Consider the following 19,790-nt stretch of genomic DNA (forward strand, 5'->3'; position numbering starts at 1 on the left):
GGAGAGCAATGAGCACACGCTTATCAAAGCCTTTTGCATGGAAATAAATCAGTGGCGGCAACAGCGAGGGTGGCGGGATGAAAATACGATTACAGATATGAGATGCTTATTTGCTGACTACACAGATGCAGGTGCATTTTTGTTGTTGTTGCTGTCCTTCCTATTTTATTTTCCATCGCGATAAGACTGCCAGAGGACACGCTTGGTGGGTGGGACGCCAGCGTTTAAAGTCCTTTAAATATTAAGTGTGAGAGTATTCTTCGCAGTGGCTATAATGCTGATTAATAGACATTTGGACTGCCCTTGAATGGTTTTTAGCACTTCAACGTTCCACCCAAGGCAAAATCAACTTGTGAGTAGATAAAGTTGAGCAGTCACTTGAAAGCGGCAAACTTATGGATGACATATTTTTTTAATACTTCCGAGCATAGAATGAATCTGTTCAGGTTGGAGATTGAAATTGAAATGTCACCGCCATACAAATGTCAGTACAGGAAATCAAAAGTGTTTTGTGTACCCCGTTTGACATTTTAAAGAGATTTCATTTCCCTGCATGAACGCAAATGTCATAAATTACAGCGAGAAACAAGTTCCCAGTTTTAACATGTTCGTTGGCTCCATAATGCTTGAGTTCAATTCAGATTTTTTTTTTTTCTTAAGCCCCATATTGTATTTGAACAACAATAACACATATCACAAAACTCCGACGAAAATAACAAAATTCACTGAGCCCTGGCGCTGAAGTACACTGAATCAATTTTCCAGAGACATCCTCCAAAGTCTCGTCAGTCCCTCCGGAACACTCACAATCCATGATTAAGGACTACATTGTCAAGTTTGACGTGGCCTCGCCGGGAGTCGACATCGGCCTTATCATTAAAGGGGGGCTGCCCGCACCGCCGCTGAGGGGCCTGCCCAAGTGTCATCAAAATGAGATAGGGCCCAGGAGCTGGGGGATTAGGCACTGCATAATTACCTATTTAAAGCTCTTAATTGAGCATTTCATTAAGAGACACTAAGATTCGGCCACTCGGAGAGAGCGAGGGTTTCGATATGCTTTTGTTTGCATTTCGGGAGCAGCAGCAGACTGTAACCTTGAATACAAGGGTTAGCTTATTAGCATGTCGGTCCATGTCTTATTTATTTATTTATTTATTAGCTTACAAAGCACTTAGAGTGTTTGTCAGAGATGTGCTGATCTGGGTTGCCTTTATAAATTATTTATTGCAGGTAAAAGGCCTGTATTGTGATGAGCAGTCTTTTTTTTTTTTTTTGGTCAAATACACCAACCACCAGATGTATTAGATGTATGACATCTGAGAAAAGAGTTCTTGCGCCTGTACGACTGACTGACTCCAAAGGAGGTTTGCATTTTTTGTCATTTCATTGCTGAAGCTTGGTTTGGTCAAAGAGGAGATAAAACGTGATAGTTTGTCCACGGTGGTAAATGGACTGCATTTATAAGATGCTCTTCGGCCTCAACGGTACACGCTTTACAATATTGCCTCCCATTTGTCCATAGACACGGACGAGCAGACGCATGACAGCAGGCAGGGCCGTCTTGCAAGATGCTGGCCGACTTTTGGTTGCCAGTAAAGGATTATAGATGCAAACAATCCAGAGATTTCTCAAACAGGTCGTTAGCCAGGTTGTCCGAGGTGAAACAAATGTAATCCTAATGTATACTAATATAATGTAATACGTACTGAGAACTCAGATTGCGATGCCCGTCGTGAGAGCCACAACGCCGCATCGGCCCACGGCTACAACACCAAACAAAAGTGGGCTCCGGGTGACACGAGGGGCCCCCGCGGTCTTTTGTCACTGTAAACATTTTGAATGGCAACAACAATTAGAGCAGAATGATGACTCCAGATAGTTTCCCAATGACCCAACGTGTCCCAATTCCTGCACACGACCATATGGACGATCACTGGGGACGTTGGCTAGTCTTGATTGCATTGCTTGCTAAAAGACTAGTATGCAAAGTGGCGTCACTTTCTCGAGGGGGTGGCTGTTGGGCAAACACCAGCTGCTATCTGAGAGAGATAAACTGTCCGGCCCTTGGGGGGAAAAAATCATACAGGCACTTCAGTCCGGAATGCTGAAGATGCTTAGGGCTGGAATGACATGGAGATACTCAGAGCAGGGGACACGACAGAGTGCTCTTTAGGGTTTCGGCACACTCTTCGGTACGTAGTCGGAAATAAAGCAAAATGCAAGGTCGAGGTTACCAACTGTTTGTGCCTACAAATACAGTAAGTACTGGAATGTTCCCAAGATTGAACTGGCAAGGATTAGTGGTAGCACCTTGGAGGGGACCAACTCATTGTACCCCTAAAAGGTGCAATCTACGTCTCTGCATTCCCATTGAATGAGTCGCCACTACTATTGCATATCGGTCACACTTGCGATGTAGAAATCTATTTCTTTGCATAACTAGCAGCCGTGCCAAGAGTTCCCCATGAAATCTCCCTTTGACTGATTATTCCATAATTTATGGGCCCTAGCTTTGCAAATAATTCATCCTCTTGACTGTGCTTATCCGATCTGTCACACGAACATGACCACGTTTTACCCCCTCCGGAACGGCACAAGCTCGAATAGACAGGAACATGCTGATTGTCACTGTTCGGCTGCCATTTTATTGTTCCTTCTTCCGCAGTAATGGTGTGACAGCGGTTCTGGCACACTGAATAAAAGGCTAATTCGGTAGCCTCTGTGGTTCTGGCAGCCTCGACGGGGGTAAAGCCAACTAACAGGATGCCTAATGGTATAGCCCTGTCCAGACCCATATCGACTCTGGTGATATCGCCAAAATAAAGGACAATGGAAGGGGGGAGGGGGGTGGGGGTATCTCGGGAGGAGTGGCTTCAGCATGCCGCAGAGAGCAAGTTCATCTTTGTGTAATTATCTCGGGGGCCGTTACGCCGAGCCAGATAGCCGAGTGTTTATTGCGGCCCGGTCGCCATCCACTTTATGAGCATCCTCTCGCGCACACCCATGCGGATGATTAACATTCACATGACGACGCACACAAAACCCATATGAGGCCCAAGTGCCATAACAGCCCAATGAAATATATTCAGATTAGAAAGGTGTCGCATTACTCTCCAGTCAAATGATAAATACCCTGTTAGCGCCATCATTAATCTTGTACGCCCCCTTACTCATTTTCTGCCTGCATAGCGAGCAGTTCAGTGAACAACAGTTGTGTTGTAGCTTTCTTTGCGACAAGAGGTCAAGCGAGTTCGACCCGGCCCGACTTGCTCTCGTCCGTTCTTTGTTAGCGCAGCATTTGAGTGCTAAGAGTGTTATTGATGTTGATGGTAGATTACCTGCCCCAACACTTAGGGCCAACCCGAGGAATCTCACTCTGTGTCCCTGGAAAAGATATTCATGAGATGTTTTGCTGATTGATTCAATGTCTGCTGTCGACGACACGGCTATTTTTGTCCGGCGAGATTACGGGGATAAAGTTGGTCTTCCGTCGATGCGCGGGAGGCCGACAACTGCGTCGGTTTCATCCTTCCCAAGGACCTCCGAGCTTTACCTTGTGTAAGCAGAGCCGATATAAACTATCGTTTTTCATTGCAAGGTGTCTGATTAGCTCTAAAGGGGGCCATAAAAACTGGATGCCATTGTTTGGGACTACGCTTGTTAAACCGGGGCGATGAAAAACGACCCTGTGCATGCCTTGGAATATAAAATGATAGAAGGTATAATCAAGCACACATTCCAGGGCCAAATTGTCACGCTCACACAGTTATCTTGTGTTGAGCCAATTGTGATACCACATTTTTATGGAATCTCTCAGTCGCCCCCGATTGCTCCGCGCTCCATAAAATGCCGGCGAGTGGATCGGGGCTACTATAATGATGGCCCGGGACAGGAATAAACTTGTTTTACTGCCGCAAACAGAATGATGTGACCTGGAAAGGTTGTATTTTTTGCCCGGATAATGACTATATTTCAGAGTCAGGCCTCAGTGTGAACTTTAATTACTTGTCTGGTGCCACTGAGCTACACTGGTCTCGAGTACTTAGTAATAAAGTCCATATTGGTACCCTGTTTATTAAACCCAATGTGAATGTCTGGTAATGCCATCTTTGCAGACAACACGTCGCCAATATTTGGACTTTGGACTTTACGCTGTTGACTTTCACTTATTCTTTCTCCAGTCTATGTGCCAATGTAAAGCTCTCGGTTAACTTAATCAGTGCAGCGCCCGCTCCTCATAAATATGCAAAAACAATACATACATCATGTGTCCTGGGTACTGAGTGCAAAAGCAATTTATTGGCAAAGTGTATCTAAAGTCACACCAGTACAGCGGTATTGTACCCTCCCCACCCCCCCTTTGTATTTGTGAGGTGTCAACTTGTCACAGTAAATGTCATCCCAGCCAGTTTGGCATGGAATCAACGTGGTAATGAAAGGTACATCTAATATAAACCAAGAAATACAGTTCCAGATCTCTGGATGCCACTGGCTCTCTTGTAAAGCACTCCTCCACAGGCTGAGAGGCTTTGTGAGATGTTGGGGGAAATAAAAGTGAGGCAGAAGATGAGAATTTGTAGGGGTGTTACAGAAAGGCGTGCCAGCTGGCTTGTGTGCTGTGTACGTCGTGCGCACTTCCCTGATCATTTTCAGTAGTCATGTCTCGCTGTGCCTGCGCTGGTCATTGACACGAGGCCACGGCATGCAGACTAACAGCTGGGAAATCTGTGCCCCCGTGCTGCCCTTGCACTCCTCCTCACACCACCCATTCTTTCTTCCCTTCGTTGGCCTAGCGGGGTCAGTGCGCTGGCGGCTAATAAAAGCAGCAGCGGCTCTTGACTGCGAACAGCTGGGCCCCTGTGATCCTTCTCCGTGGAGCTTTTCTGACACTCAAGTCTGAGGACGGCGCCGGGAGAATCGGGTTAAATTTGTGGGAGCAAAACGACATGCGTAGAAGTAAAACGGATGAATCAGTGGGCTCTTCACAGTGGCCTAACCAGCAAATCAATATCAAGTGTTTGAGATCTCAAAGCAGGAGGAGTACTGAGCGTTTCAACCCTGCAGTTCATTTGTTTTCCGATCGTGTGACGAGAGCACTGAGGTCACAAGGGCCTGGTGTGCGCCTTTACAAAACATTCATGAAATAATGGGTTGTACTTCATAAATTTCAGCGTTTAGGTTGTTTTTTTCGAGGTTTGGCCTTGGTTCCTGCAAATTCTTTTGGTCGATTCCAACGCCTCCAACTTTGTGGGAAAAAGCTTGGGGAAGGCCCTTGTCTGTTCCAAAGTGTGGTCCGCAAAAGCATGGGTGGAGTCTGTTGTGGACAAAGTGGACTGGCACTCGCTGAACACTGACGTAAAACCCAGATGAAGACCAGGTTCCCACAGACACCCGCAGATATCTTGTGGAGAGTCTTCCCCGAAGTGTGCAGGCAAATGTATAGTAATCCCAATGTGAAGTCCTAAAAATAAGAACCTTCATTACCTCCAACACTTGATTCTATGGGTTGGACATTCAGGGGTGCGGGGTACCAAGTTCCCACATGGGACATGCTAAGGGTAAAACGTACATCTGCTCTGCGCTGCAGCCACACGTCTACTCTGCAAACAAATACCGTGCAGCTGAGGTTCTGGCTAGCGGATGTCATAACTTATGACAAGTACTAATTCAGACTGATAAAATCGTTACTGATACACTTATCTACATCGTTCATTTCCTTTAAATGAACAAACCGATAATCTTTAAATGTCTTTAAATCAGTTCCGACTTACACAAAAGTAGATTTATATTTAGCATTTCGTTCCCATACCGTGAATGTAAAACCATGGTTTGCACCCAAGCGTGATTTCTGGTGTACTGTTACACACTCACTAAATTCTATTGCTCTTATGGGGACGTTTTGAAACATCCACAAGAGCAAATGCAGTTGGGAATGGATATCCCTGTCTCAGAGTTGGCTCTAAACGCGGAGCAGCGCCAAGGGGGGTTGCGATGTGAGTGAGGCTGAGAATGTGCCAGACAAAAATAGCTGCGCATATGACCCCAACATGCCTGACCTACACTCTCTTATCATACTGTTGGATATCATTTCTAATTGTGTGTGTGTGTGTGTGTGTGTGTGTGTGTGTGTGTGTGTGTGTGTTGTACGAAGATCCCAGATGCTCCCAGCTGGCCATTGCCCAGTGAGGCTAACACACGTAATTAGACTGCACATTCACGTGCAACATCCCAACGGCCACCCCCACCCCTCCCTTAGCTTTTCCAGTCCTGATTGTTCATAGGTGCAACATATGCCCCCAACCACATGTATTATACAGGGCACACATGCCTACAGCTACGCAAACAACTTCGTACATCGTGAGGGAGGCCGAGGGTGGGCATTATATAAAACGGTGCGCAAAGCAATCCAGCAAATGGAACCAATTTGTTGATTTGGATCTACTGTAAGTGGTGACTCAGTAGCCAAAAGATAACGTAGGAGTTGATCTACTTGTGAAGCACGAGACAGCAAAGTCCTGGAACCTGTTTACCGAGTCTTTTGAAATAATCATAGTGAAAAGCCAAAGAAAAAGCAAAACAAATGACAAATGAATCTCGGGAAGAGGTTCCTAATGAATGGAGATGTGTGGGCTAGGGCAGAAACTCACTCAGTAAAAGATAAAGGTCACACTTGTCCGTACAAGAGATGGGGGCAGAAGAGGGAATGGCGTAGACAGATGTCAACAGCGATAAGCATCTGGCGTGACGAGCTCCAACTCAGCTATCGGTTACTACTCGCAGCCCGGGGGCCGTGCGCTGCCAAGACGGCGCTCACGCCTCTCTGTGACGATCAGTGCCTCCGGAGCTTGTGCAAAATGGCCGCCGCCTTGCCAGCACATTACAACGCGTCACTGGCTCGGCTCTTTTTTTCCTCCCCTCAGAGGAAGTGCCATCTGTGAGTGACAGCGGGACCTCAGCCATTTATTTCGAAGGCGGTAAACAAACGGCCTTTTTTTTGCGGGGGGGGGGGGGGGGTTGCTATTATGTTGGCCGTCACGAGCAATATGAAGCAGCGTGATGTATATCATTTATCCATCTCCATTTATCTCAGGGAATCTCTCATCTAAGTATCACTCAGAGCAAAATAAATCCTTATTTTCACATTTGATAGCAGGCCAGACACAAATCCAATACCCAGGAGAGTGCTTGGTTCTGCTTTAAGCATAACTGCTCACCAGATCAAAAAAAAAAAGAAGATCAATACCAAGCCATTTACTATCATACTCAGCGGTCATTGATGATCTGTCAAGCCATTTATTTCACAGTCTGAACAGCAGAACGAAAAATCATTTTCCAAAGAACTTTCCCTGCATCCAAAACAAATAATGGCTAACTTAGTAAATAGCAAATCAATACAGTGTGCTTTATTGAGCTCACATGCTTGACTAGATGCTGGCACCTGGCCAATTTTCCACTGTCACCAGATACACTATGTTCCCTCTGCTTTGTGTCAAGATGGCAAAAATACACATACTTCATGTTGGATTGTGACAGGGAGGCGGTGTCCTGATTTTCAAGTCAACAAAGCTCATGTCCACGGGATCACATGTTTCCAGACAAAGCAAACACTAGACTGATTCAACTGTGGACTATTCAGGAGCTCGGATCGGAATAGAAGCATCCGGCCACCCTCCGTCTGAGCTTGAATGGGCCAGTGGCTTCTCCGTAAGGTTGGCGGTTCCACGTCCGCCCTGGTTCCACCCTGCTGTTTGACTCAAAGGGCCCGAATAAAATCATTGCAGAAATGACTTGGGAACCCAAATCCTCTAATTGAATGAATCCTGCTGAGACACAGCTTGTCATCGGAAAACAACGTCCACAACCTTTGTACTCTTGATGATGACTTAAACAAAGAGGAACAGATGTGTAGTATTTGGAGTCGTGCTTTGATTCAAGGGACAGAAATATATTCTCAATTTGTCATTTTTTTAGGAGTTGCCCTTGGTATTGTAGGTCACAGTCACATAGTTGCCTACTACAGCTGGTGCATGCAATATGTAGTTACACATCAGTCTTCCTGCACCTGAGCTTATATCGTGCAATACTCAACATTCCCCACTACTGTTAGTCTAGTTTTATTTTTTATCCAATGCTGGTCCTTATATTTCACTGCGGCACTGTCACTTACTTACGAGTATTTTTCCTCTGTACTATGTACAGGCTAAAATGAGGTTGGTGTGTATATACATGTGTATGTACACATAGTTACGGCGTATATTTACATAGGTACATAGGCTGCTGTAACACTGAAAATTTCCCCACTGTGGGATCAATAAAGGCCTTCTTATCTTATCTTATCTTATCTTATCTTATCTTATAACATTCCTGGGGGGCTCCAGTCCCAAATCTCAAGACTTAACCCCCTGAACCCTTAATGGGACCTGATCAAGAAACGGCTCTCCCTTTCGCTCAAAGTGGGGCAACCCGTCTCAGTGACCCAATCGGTTGCATCATTTAAGAACCACGCTCGGGGGCCACAACCCCGTGTGCTGCCTGCAGGCCGACGAGGAAAGGGTATTGATTCCCAATAAACTCATTAAGCTCTAGGAGGAGTTCCTTCTTGGACAGAACAGTTTGTTTCCTATCAAAACAAGAGGCGGGCAGTCAGAGTGCTTTCAACTTTTGAACTCACTTTTGCAAGCCAATCAAATCATTGAATGTCAAGTTGTTGCAAACAATATTTAAATTCGGACAATGCATAGTACTATACTATACTATAATCCCCCCAATAGGCTCAGTTGACTTCTCAAAAATTCACCTATTTGTGTTTTTTTTTCCCAATGGAACCCATCCCCAGTTACGGCAGTTGCTGAAAAGCACACATTTCTTGATTTTGTGCTCCTTTTGAAAAACCCAAGATGCAACAAGATATCATTGGTCTGCATAACCCTGTCTAAATAGGAATGTCGAAGGTAGAGTTATTGATTTGAAGGGAGTATGTTGAATTGAGAGAGAACATCTTGACTGAGAGACGAGCTTTGCATGTCGGGAAGAAGCTAAGTTTAGCCTGGGTTGTAGGGGTGGGAACGATAATCGTTTTTTCGATGCATCGTTCGGCGTATTAAAAAGATTCTGAATCGATTCATAGGTAATAATAATCGATATTTAAAGTTGAAATGAAACAATTAAAAGCATGTGCACGTGATTACGTGCGTTCATACGTCAGATGTGTGTGTTAGGCTAAGCTAATACATGACAAGATGACGGAACAAGCAAAACCTCATATGAGCGCAGTGAAGTCAAAGTGTGAAGTATAAATCATTGCTCTTCTTTGAGTTTTTTGTTTTTACAAATGTACTAGTGTTTTGCATGGACTATAAAATGTAAGCAAATGTCGTGATGCATCGGAATCGAATAGAATCATAGGCCTCTGAATCGGAATTGAATCAAATCGTTGGCCTCTGAATCGTGATCGGATCGAATCGTGAGGTACCCATAGATTACCACCCCTACTGGGTTGTTAACGTACCATATGGAATCCTTGCTGCATGTGCATGTAAATTTCCAATATATATTTGTGCCAAAATCTGTAAGAAATTGAATGGTAAGAGTGGAGATGAGTTTGAAATGATTCAAAGGGGCATTTTTGGATGATGATTCGTGTATTTGCATTGTGCGTTCTCAAATGCACATTTTTGTTGACTCTGTTTTCATGAATAGTAATGGGACGCTATGTATTGTTTAAACTCGTAATATAGGCCATTACGTAGGGCATAGGCGGTACTTTTGTTTTTTCTCCATCCGCGACAATGCTCGGTCTCTGTCCTCCATGAATAGCCAGGGTAGTTGTAATATGAGTTGTATTTTTTTTATTCTTCTGTCTCACTTTACTCAAAGTTAGCTGACATGTCCGTGATGAACTGCCTTGCCAATGCCCCTTTTGCACCCGCATAGACACCACCCTGCTTTTGAGCCTATAAAAATGGACACACCACCACAGAGGACTTGTGTTATCGCGCCATTAACAAGATGGCCCAATGGCAGGCTTTTGTGCTGCCGTTTTGCTGGCCCGCGTTATCATTTTCCAAACACCCCGGTGGCGGGCTGGTAAAAATGGGCTGAAATGTGTCAACGTGTGGTTAATCGAAAATAATGGCCGGCAATTTATAGATGCCGCCCTGGTTGGTACTGGATGTACTGATGCAAGAGATGGAATTTTAATGTGCACGTTCCATCACTGGAAAGTAGATGTTTGGGGCAGTAGCCCAAACAGCATATGAATCCACGGAGGTTATCATTTGGCACTAATAAAATTATGCCACATTTGAAAAAAAGCACATGTTGCAGTGTGTGTTTCAACACAGTTTGACAGCCATTTGATTTTCTCCGGCGGCCATGTTAATACTGAAATACAGAGATAGGGGCTCATGGGGGATGTAAATGAAGGCCACCTTCTGTGTTGGTAAGGACCTGGGGGGGTGGCGGCTGAGATGTATGTTTCCCTGGATGGAAAAGAGCCCATCTAATCTCTTATCCTTTCTAACTGCTCTCCCGGGTGTGAAACACTTGAAATAGTTCCACATGGTCCAGATGCTTAACAGTCCCTTGGTCTTTTGTGGAGCTGATTACAGACCTACGGCATATTTACTGCGCCCCCCAATAAAAAAAAAAAAAGCCCCCTCTGTCAACAATTCAGCTCAAAATGGTGGACATGTCTACCATAACAGGATGACCAAAAATGTCTCAAGGACCTATAGCTGGAATTGAACAGGAAGTTGACCAATTTGGTTGGAAGCAGCTATTTTTGGGTGAATTGCAGTATCTCTGCAACTATGAAATCATTTTAGAACCGATTAAATGTGTTGATTATTTCATTGTTTACTCACATAATTGGATTTTTAAAAAAAGTTGCATTAAAGACTATTGCAAAATATTTTTTTTCACAATTATGGTTTATTGACTGTTGTTTATTTGGTATTGTGTGTATTGACGATATCAAATAATTAGGCAGAATCACACAAGAAAGAGCGATGATGTACTCACCATCCTTTTTGAAACTTTGACAGCTTCTTGGGTACCGATTCATGATAAGGGCTTCTAGTTTGATGGACACATCTGGGCTTCAGGTTCAACTACATCACTCAGGCCTACAGGTTAGTCATACTAAGGCTGCAATTAATGATTATTTATGCAATCGATTTAACTATTATTTTTTTCCATAAATTGATTATGACTCAGTTACTGGTTTGCTCCATAACATGTCAGAAAAAAAATACAAAAATGTTGAACATTGTTTTCCAAAATAAAAGCAGATGTTTGCAAATGTCTTATTTTCATTGAACACAAAATGAATCATTCGGCTTTCATGGAGGACTATAGAAATCACATCATATTTTCTGTTAGGAGGCTGAAATTTTAAGTTAAACAACAGCTTTAAACGATTGCGTTGCACCAAATTCCAGAGCTGACTAAAATGTGATGGATTCACCATTTAAAACCAAATCTTGAAGCATTGAGTGAAACATTTTATGCATGTTATTTTTTAATCCCATATTGCAAAGATGGACAAAGTCTGTTTGCAGGAATTGGGCCATTACCTATCTTAATTGCATTCTATCAGCCAAAGTGGGGCGGGGAAAAAAAAAGTCTTTTCCTCAAATATTGCATGGCAAGCAGCATAAATCCATTTGTGCACCGATATGTTGAGAAAGTATGATTGAGTGATTGATTGTCTGACCTGAATTGGCTACTGATGCTGAATAAGAGCCACAGCAGCCGCATTTTCTAGCAGTTCGGCAAATAAGCTGGTATTAGATTGCTGTAGAGCTGGATGGAACAGGTGAAGTCAAGGTCTGCATCAGTGAGAACAAGCTAAGCGGGCAGATTTTACTCATCAGCTCTGCTAAGAGCTTCTGATCTGCACATACGTTGAAATATAGAAATTACAGAGCAGCTCTGACTCATGCTCCCCTCTGTTAAGTATTTTAATAGACTCAATCATTAAGCTCAGACTGTATTGTTAGCGTCCTCGGCTCGGAGCGCAAACACCCAATAACCTCCTTAAGGGTTTTAAGAGGGCCAAATCAGCTGCATGCAATTTTCTTTTCAGCCGCTCGCTTGCCTTTCACTTCCTGACGTCAGCGGCGTTAATGAAGACGGCGTCGCTAGGCGTCGTTACCGGGTTCCGCACAGCCGCTCTAAAGATTTTATTTCAGCGCTTCCCCCAGCTTGCTTTATTTCACGACGCCTTAATGAGAGTCGTTTGGAATAATAGGCTCCCATTGAACGGCGGCATCTGCATCCAGCTTTAAATGAGTGAACTAATTTCCAAAGATAATCGTCTCTCCCGCCGAGTTACTTTTTGGCGGAGATGCTGTAGATTTTCTTTTTCCTTTTTTGAACGCAATGAATTTAACGATGTCAGAAATTACCTTGACGGAAGCTGAAACATTTGTTTTAGATTGTGGGATAAGCTATCAGACTCATAACTGTAAAATAATAATTACAACAGTACTGTCAAATAATTGAAGGAGTCTCCACCAAAAACGGTTTTATTGCGCAGCACGAAATGTTTTAAAAATTCAGTCACTGAAGCTAGTTTCCCTTCGCAACATGACATTTGCTAGGCATGTCAGTCATTGGTAGACCCACAAAATACTTTTGAGAACCCATGCCTCAAAGGACACAATAAATTTGCCGTTTTGGATGGATGCGATTATTTTGGGCTCATTTGGGCTTTGTTAAGAAGAAAACTTTTGTTCAACTGCTATCAAATTTGAACCACAGATTTGTTGTATTTCTCACAGCTTGTATGGCAGAGCATGTCAGCAAATTGTTCGACGACTCGTCATAAAACACAAACCCATCCATGCGTCCATTATCCGAGCCACTTATCCTCACGAGGGTCGCGGGCGTGCTGGAACCAATTTCTGTAAGGACATGAAATTTGGTCGCCATGTCTCTCATGAACAGACCCGCAAAAAAAAGTCTCAAGAAGCCCTGTGTGAAAAGACACGGGATGTCTGCCATTTTGGTTTGAAGTGATCATCTTCGGATCATTTTGACTATTTTCCAGAAGTCCATCAAAGAGGTTTTGTCCAGTGGCTACCAAATATGAATCCCATATACAAGACATATGGGCGATGCTACATGATGAAACCTGAGTTTTGTTTTTTCATGGCAGCGGAATTTGATGACTTTCCCTAAAACAGGAAATTAATAACGCAACTCGTGCCCACAGCTTTCATTTCACCATTAATTAAACTCTCACTGATACTTTAAATTCAGTTTCGTGTAAATATATGATTCTTCTGGTTAGAGATTAAAAACTCCATCTGTGCCTATAGTAGTCCTGCCGTCAGCTCCATTAGCACCACAAATAATCAGCCAAACTTTCATCCTCTCCTTTGCTAATTGCTTGAAATATTCACCCTGTGCTACGGCCTGAAAAATAAATACAAAAGACAGAAAAAAACCCGAAAAAAAAAACAGAAGCCTGCGTAATGATTCCCGATGGGATTTTGATGGTCTTTTCTGTCTCTTGGCTCTGATATGCGTGTGCTGTCAATGACGACACAGTAGCGGTGGCGTCATGCGGTCGCTACAGATGGCAGATATAAGAACAATAAAGGAGAGGACGGGAAGGGAAGAACTGCATACACAAGGTATGCGAACATTACCACGGCTGAATTGCGGGACTTTGGAGGTTAATTCCCCGCTCTGGCATTACGGATGCTGGCAGCAAGGCAACAACATGGCCGGCAGCTTAGCTCGTCACAATGGACGGTCAGGAGGGCTTTCCAAATGACCGCAGAAGCTTTTTAAGATGGGATGAGACCACGGGAGGAAAAAGTGAGCTTAAGTTTTTTTTTAAATGTATTGTTCTTCACAACAAACTTTGGCGAATTGCTCACGCGAAAAAGCAAGGCCACAATGACAAAGCTTGAGGCGCGTTTATGGCACGATCCATAATACTTTGCATTAGCGGTTCATATTTTAAAATAAGCTGAGGCAATTGACTCTCATTTCCTTCTTCTCCACACCCGAGGCGAGCCATCAATATGAATGCCGTATTGTCTTTTCACGCTAAAATTCCTCCTTTGATTTGCAGCCAAAGAAAGGCTATATTACATGCAATCAAATCCATATCTTGAGTACTGTAATCACATCACTTCTGACAATTTCAAACACGTTCATGGAATTTTGGCCAGCTAGCGTCACTTTCACCAACCATATATATATATATATATATATATATATATATATATATATATATGGTAGACATGTCAATCATGAGTAGGCCCACTGAAAAGACTCAAAAAGCCATGCCTGACAACAATCGAGTATCAAGTCAATGGACAACGCTAAATTACAAAACATCATGGCAGCAAACTGTGACGAGATGCTATAAGACAACTCCGCTACAGATAAATGAATTGATTTCTACCGGTTTGCTGGTACAGCCCACTCGCATCGCACCGGGGTGGACAGTTTGGTGTCGGTGCATTCACCGTGACATGCTTTGGATTGTTGGCGAAGGTCGGACGAAGTGCTATTCTCGTCCGTGTCGATTTTTAAAATGATGGTATTCCGTCCCAACTTGCGCGTGACATCTGTCTGGCCACATTCCTCGTGTCAGTCGGCAACCTTATTCCCAAGTCATTTGTTGCCTTGGGCCTTGGCATAACTTCAGTGGCCTCGCATTCTCAATCCCCACGTACAAACTCTCCCTTTCCTTTTGGTCTGACGTGCTGGTGTCCGGTTACCGTGGCCCTCTGGGAATGTTTCTTCGGGGTCTGCGCTCCAGAGGAAGACTTGCAAAGACAAGACAGCTAAATAGGAAAGTCCACATGGAATACCATTGGAGCGAGGCCAACTGTACTTTTACGTTACATGACCTCAGAAGAGATCGTTTTTCGGCGTGAGCTTTAACAAGGAGTAATCCAAGTGTGCGTTTGAAAAAGGCACGCTATCTTTAACTGTTGCCATCTCATCTGGTAGGTTTAGGAATGTGAGGCTCCAAATATAGTTCAGCGCAAAAGGCTAAATAATTGAAAGAGACTGTCCTTTGGAAGCATAAGATGACACACCGGCATAGTATAAATACGGTGGGCGGAGGGTCACCCGCTAAATGCAAACCGCTGTTGTCGCGGTGTGATGCAACCCGATGAAACGCCTCTTAAAATATAAACGAAACAAGAGAAAGCAAGCCGGCCCGAGATCGCAGCCTTGGAGACAGAGCAAGCGCTCATGCTGAAGGGGATTTTATACTTAATACAGAGAAGTGATTCATTTACTAACAGGGCCCTTTTCCAGGTCTGGGGTAGTTTCAACAGTGCCAGTCACATTAACGTCTATTAGTCGCTCATTTCTTTCCCACACAGAGAGCTTCTGGAGTACCTCCCGGGGGGGATAACCATTTGCTCTGCCAAATACATGCATGAAATTCCTGGGAGCAGACTTTGGCCCCCCAACCAAGCCAGGGTCTAAATAACTAATGAGCAACACAACCTTCTGGACCTGTTTGGATGAGTTTGTGTCCTCAACTGCATTATAGTGATACCAACTACTGTATTGTATACTTTTTGCGTTGTATGATTGGCATGAGCAGGTACCGGTTTCAAGGTACTGACTACTGTAGCACCGTTTAAAAAAAGGTCACGTTTCAATAGGACTGGGTTTTGTTAAGAACTTCCAATTTCCGATTGGATTTCCATTCTATAGACTGTCATTCAATTCGATTTGATATTGATTTGAATTCTTATTCAATTCAATTGAATAAAAAGTATAAATACACAGATCGAATACCTGTTAACAGTATAAAATGTTTATTTCCATGCCAAGGGTTATAAAATAAAATAAACACATCTTTAAATTTGGGATTTCCCCAACCCTAACCCTGCACTTTCAACAGCCACGTGTCCCGGTACTTTTGCCCACACGGTGTGGATTCATTTGCAGTTGCTTTAGGTTAGAGACAGAGGTGACCTGAGCCATTTTCCAGCTCCTTTTCTCCCACCGCGTCTTTCTCCTCAACCCTTCCCACCGCCGCCACCGCTACATGCCCGCTTCCAAATGGCAGTCATTATACCGGACACAAAAAGTCATTTTAGTTCCGCCTGGCTTCTTCAAAGCAGCGCGCTATAATTGCAGATTGAGTGGAGGGGGAACATGCTTGGGTTACATGGACTCCTGACAGTGCGCCAATGCAGGAATGCAAAATGAGAGCAGCAAATGAAGAACAATAGCGAAAAATTTACACTGTTTCGTTCTGAATTCCTCAGAGTTTATTTCGCACATTCCCCACTTCAGACCATCTTCACAAATGCCCTCGGGCATCAAAGCCGAGCGGAGGACAGCTGCGAGAGCCTTCTGGAACACATTGTTGAATGCCTGTATGCGCACCTTTTGAGTACTGTATGACTTCCACCAAGATTGTCACTGGATTGCTGCACCATACAAGAGAGACATGCCCTGTGAAGATGCAGGATATGCTATTGTGTCATCCCGTATGCACTCCTTTAGCCAGATTCTGACCAAGTGGTGTATGCGCTCCACCAGTGTCATTCAGAGTTGTATTCAATGGTGTAGGAGCCCCATACTAGGGAGTTGGTGACAAAGTGTGCCACGCCATGGTAACTATCACGTATGCACACCTTTAGTCAGATTCTCAGAGTACCGTGTGTGCTCCACCAAGTGTCAATCGGAGTTGTATTCGCTTGTGAAGGTGCACCAAACAAGAGATGCCTGCATGGTGGCAAAACAGAAGATGGCATAGTGAGTCAAATGTCCTGCATGTGCACCTTTGACCGTGTTCTCAGAGAGTACCGAATGCGCTCCATCAACTGTCATTTCGAGTTGTATTTGATTGTACAGGTATATCATAAAAGATACACATGCACGCATCAATAAAGAGGGAGATGAATCGTCAACAACCTGTACACACATCCTGATCCAGATTGACACCTACAACTACAATTGTACTGTATGCTCTCCATCAAGTGTCCTTGGTATTTCATGCATGTACACCATCCAAGAGACTAAAGCATTTTGACCGGGGAGACACCATCATGAATCATATATTATGGATGTGTACCTCCTGCCAGATTCTCACCAATAATTTGGATAGAACTGTATGCGCTTCATCAAGAGTTCATTTGAGTATCATTAGCTTGTACAATTGCATCATAAAAGAAAGGCAAAGCTGGAGATGCCATCATGACTTTCTTTTGCCAGACTCTCAGAATACTACTGTATGCGCTCCAGCGCATCATTCGCAAAAGATATGGTGGGATGCGGGAGGCAAGACGATGACTTAACGTGGTCCAACAAGCTCAGCCGGGGCTGAGCTTCCTTCCTTGACAGACTGACGGTCAGCAGAGGTTATTTTGCTTGGGCGCAAAAATGATTCCTCCAACCCCATGGCCACTCGGAGGAAAAAAAAACAGCTAGCATGCTAGCGATCTGTGACATGTAATGTGTAATGCCCTGTAGCGGTTGGTTTCTTTTAAGCAAGCCAACCTTGAAGCTCGTTATGCGGGAGTCGAGGTTAAAATGCTCGCCAAGTCAATAAGCGAGAACGCGGAACGAGGGCAAAGTGGTGACGGCTTCATTATGCCGCCCGTGCGACTCGCTCTCATGCGAAATCAAGGCGCTTTCTTGCTTGCCGCGCCCCAAACAAAACGTGTGTTTCATCCATGCGTGGGACTCACTGGCCTTCTCGCACGTACATGAGGTGGCACCCTATTTTGCAACCATTCACTATGGAAGCTAGCTAGCAGTTAGCATCCACGTTTACTTTGTATGTAGCAATGCTCAGCAATATTTGACTATACATGTGCGTTGGTATGGAGGATCTTGACTAAGCCCTGACCTCAAAACCCCATTGAAACAATTAAAAAAAAAATGCTGCTTAATAGTAAATTCTTGAGGAACATAAAATCAATTAAATACAATCAAATAAGGAGGTTTTATATTAAAACTCTAAATTTCTGCATGAAGAAATACAATAAAAATATTCAAGAAATTATTGCTGTTAAATGAAAAGCTGCAGTTTTATCACATCGTCTGAAAAGCTAGTCTTGAAAAATATATGAAATAAAATACAACAAATTCAATGATTAAAAATCAAAAAACAGATCTAATCTCACAAAATGCCTATGTTTTGACTCCAAATAAAATAAAAACTAAAAATGTACAATTAAAAGCATGTATCTGTGTCTTGAAATTAAATGAAAGAAAATCCAACAAAACAATGAAAAATAAGTTCTGGATTTTTCACTGAAAAGCATGCAAATCCAATTTTATCATCGAAAAACACACAATTCAATCCCACTCGTAAGCAGGACTGATGTCAACAATTGGCTTTTTAAAGAAAAAGGGACATATATTTCATTCACAATTTGTGATGTCAGAGCAGGGTGGAAGGCAAGTTCTTCCACACCAAAGTCATCTTTATGGACTTCACTTTCTGCGCTGGGCTGCAGTTGCACCCACAGAAGTGCTCCAAATCCAAGCCTTGAATGATTAATGAATTTGTTTTTTTTGTGACTAACGAATCACATGCCAGAACTGACGTGACAGAAATTTTAAAGAGGTAGGGGAGGTGGGGGGGGGGGGTGCTTCGTCTGCAGCCTTAACATTTAAACCACATGTCACGGCAGATTTAAAAAACAGGACATCTGAAAGACATAAAATCTCGTTCCAACATTCCTGCTTCATTCTCTCCAGACACCATATGAGATCACCAGCTCTTCAAAGCACTTTTTCTTTTTTTTTCTTTTTTTTTTACGTCATAATATCGTTTGGCTCACAGACAAGCGTCTAAGAAATGCCCCCTAGTGGTCCCGAAAGTGCACTGCTCACTTTCAGCTCAGGAGCACTGCCACTAAACTCAATTTGAAATGACGACAAACCTAAAATAGCACGCCAAGAATAACGCGTACATCTCAGGAGAATTGCCAAGTTGTCAGAAATAGTCGTTAAAGCGGTGGCATTTGACCTCGAGCTACATTCAATAACAGCAAATATTTGGTGATTTTTAAATGCACGGCCTTTCAAAATGAGTTTTAAAGGCATCATTTTGGCACTTTTGTCAAACATCTCCATTTCTAAGAGCACACACGCAACTTCTAGTCACTCAAAGTTCAGCTTCAAATGGTTACTTAATACCATGGACTTGTCAATGATTCATTTCGGAATACTGAAAAGTGAAGAAACACTTCAGAAGTTCAAATGAATCTGTTTGCATAAACAACAAACGCAATGCCACATATTTGCAAGTGCTATAAAGGAGATTTGTTGGAATTTGATACTTTGATACTGGATGAATCAATGAAAATGGGAAAGACTTATTCTTGGGGAAAAAAAACAACAATCAATGCAATCAAAATGGAATGCAGGACCGTGACATAAAAAAAAAACAAAAAAAAAACCGGGGTGCCCCTAAATGCATCAGCAGGCCAGTCAAAGCATGTTTTTGCGGGTGACAGCTGAGCGCACCTGAAATCACTGCGGCAGCCCAGCTGTCTCGCTCACACACGTGCACACGCGCACACAAACACACACGCTCACTCTTCTTACCTTATCAGCATTTTTGCAATCAGTTTCAAACTCGTCTTGTTCTTGTACGTCTTCAGCAAAGTGTGCACCGTTTTTGCTTTTATTTGGGTTTTTTTTGTTTTGGTTTTTTTTTTTTTTTAATCCAGCAACGACAGTCCAGTAGGAGACACAACAACAACGTGGGGAAGCATGGAAAGAAAACCCAAATCCGCTATTCTTCCTCCTCCTCCTCCTCCTCCTCCTCCTCCTCC

At 43.4% G+C, this 19,790-nt stretch overlaps 1 protein-coding gene across 6 annotated transcripts in view; it reads right to left on the reverse strand.

Annotated features, from left to right (window-relative positions):
• The window catches only part of ptprda (protein tyrosine phosphatase receptor type Da), a 254,866-nt gene that overhangs the window by 89,369 nt on the left and 145,707 nt on the right, over nucleotides 1-19,790 (reverse strand). The window contains exon 1 of one of the 6 annotated variants that reach the window (XM_086020973.1): nucleotides 19,561-19,763. The exons of the other annotated variants lie outside the window; for them this stretch is intronic. The gene's annotated coding sequence lies outside the window, so the exon portion shown is untranslated. Of the gene's footprint in view, nucleotides 1-19,560; nucleotides 19,764-19,790 lie in introns of those variants that run through there. 6 annotated transcript variants of the gene reach the window in all.

Source organism: Filicampus tigris, chromosome 2 (assembly GCF_054856515.1).
Source record: "Filicampus tigris isolate MCC_2025a chromosome 2, RoL_Ftig_1.0, whole genome shotgun sequence".
NCBI classification, from domain to species: Eukaryota; Metazoa; Chordata; class Actinopteri; order Syngnathiformes; family Syngnathidae; genus Filicampus; species Filicampus tigris.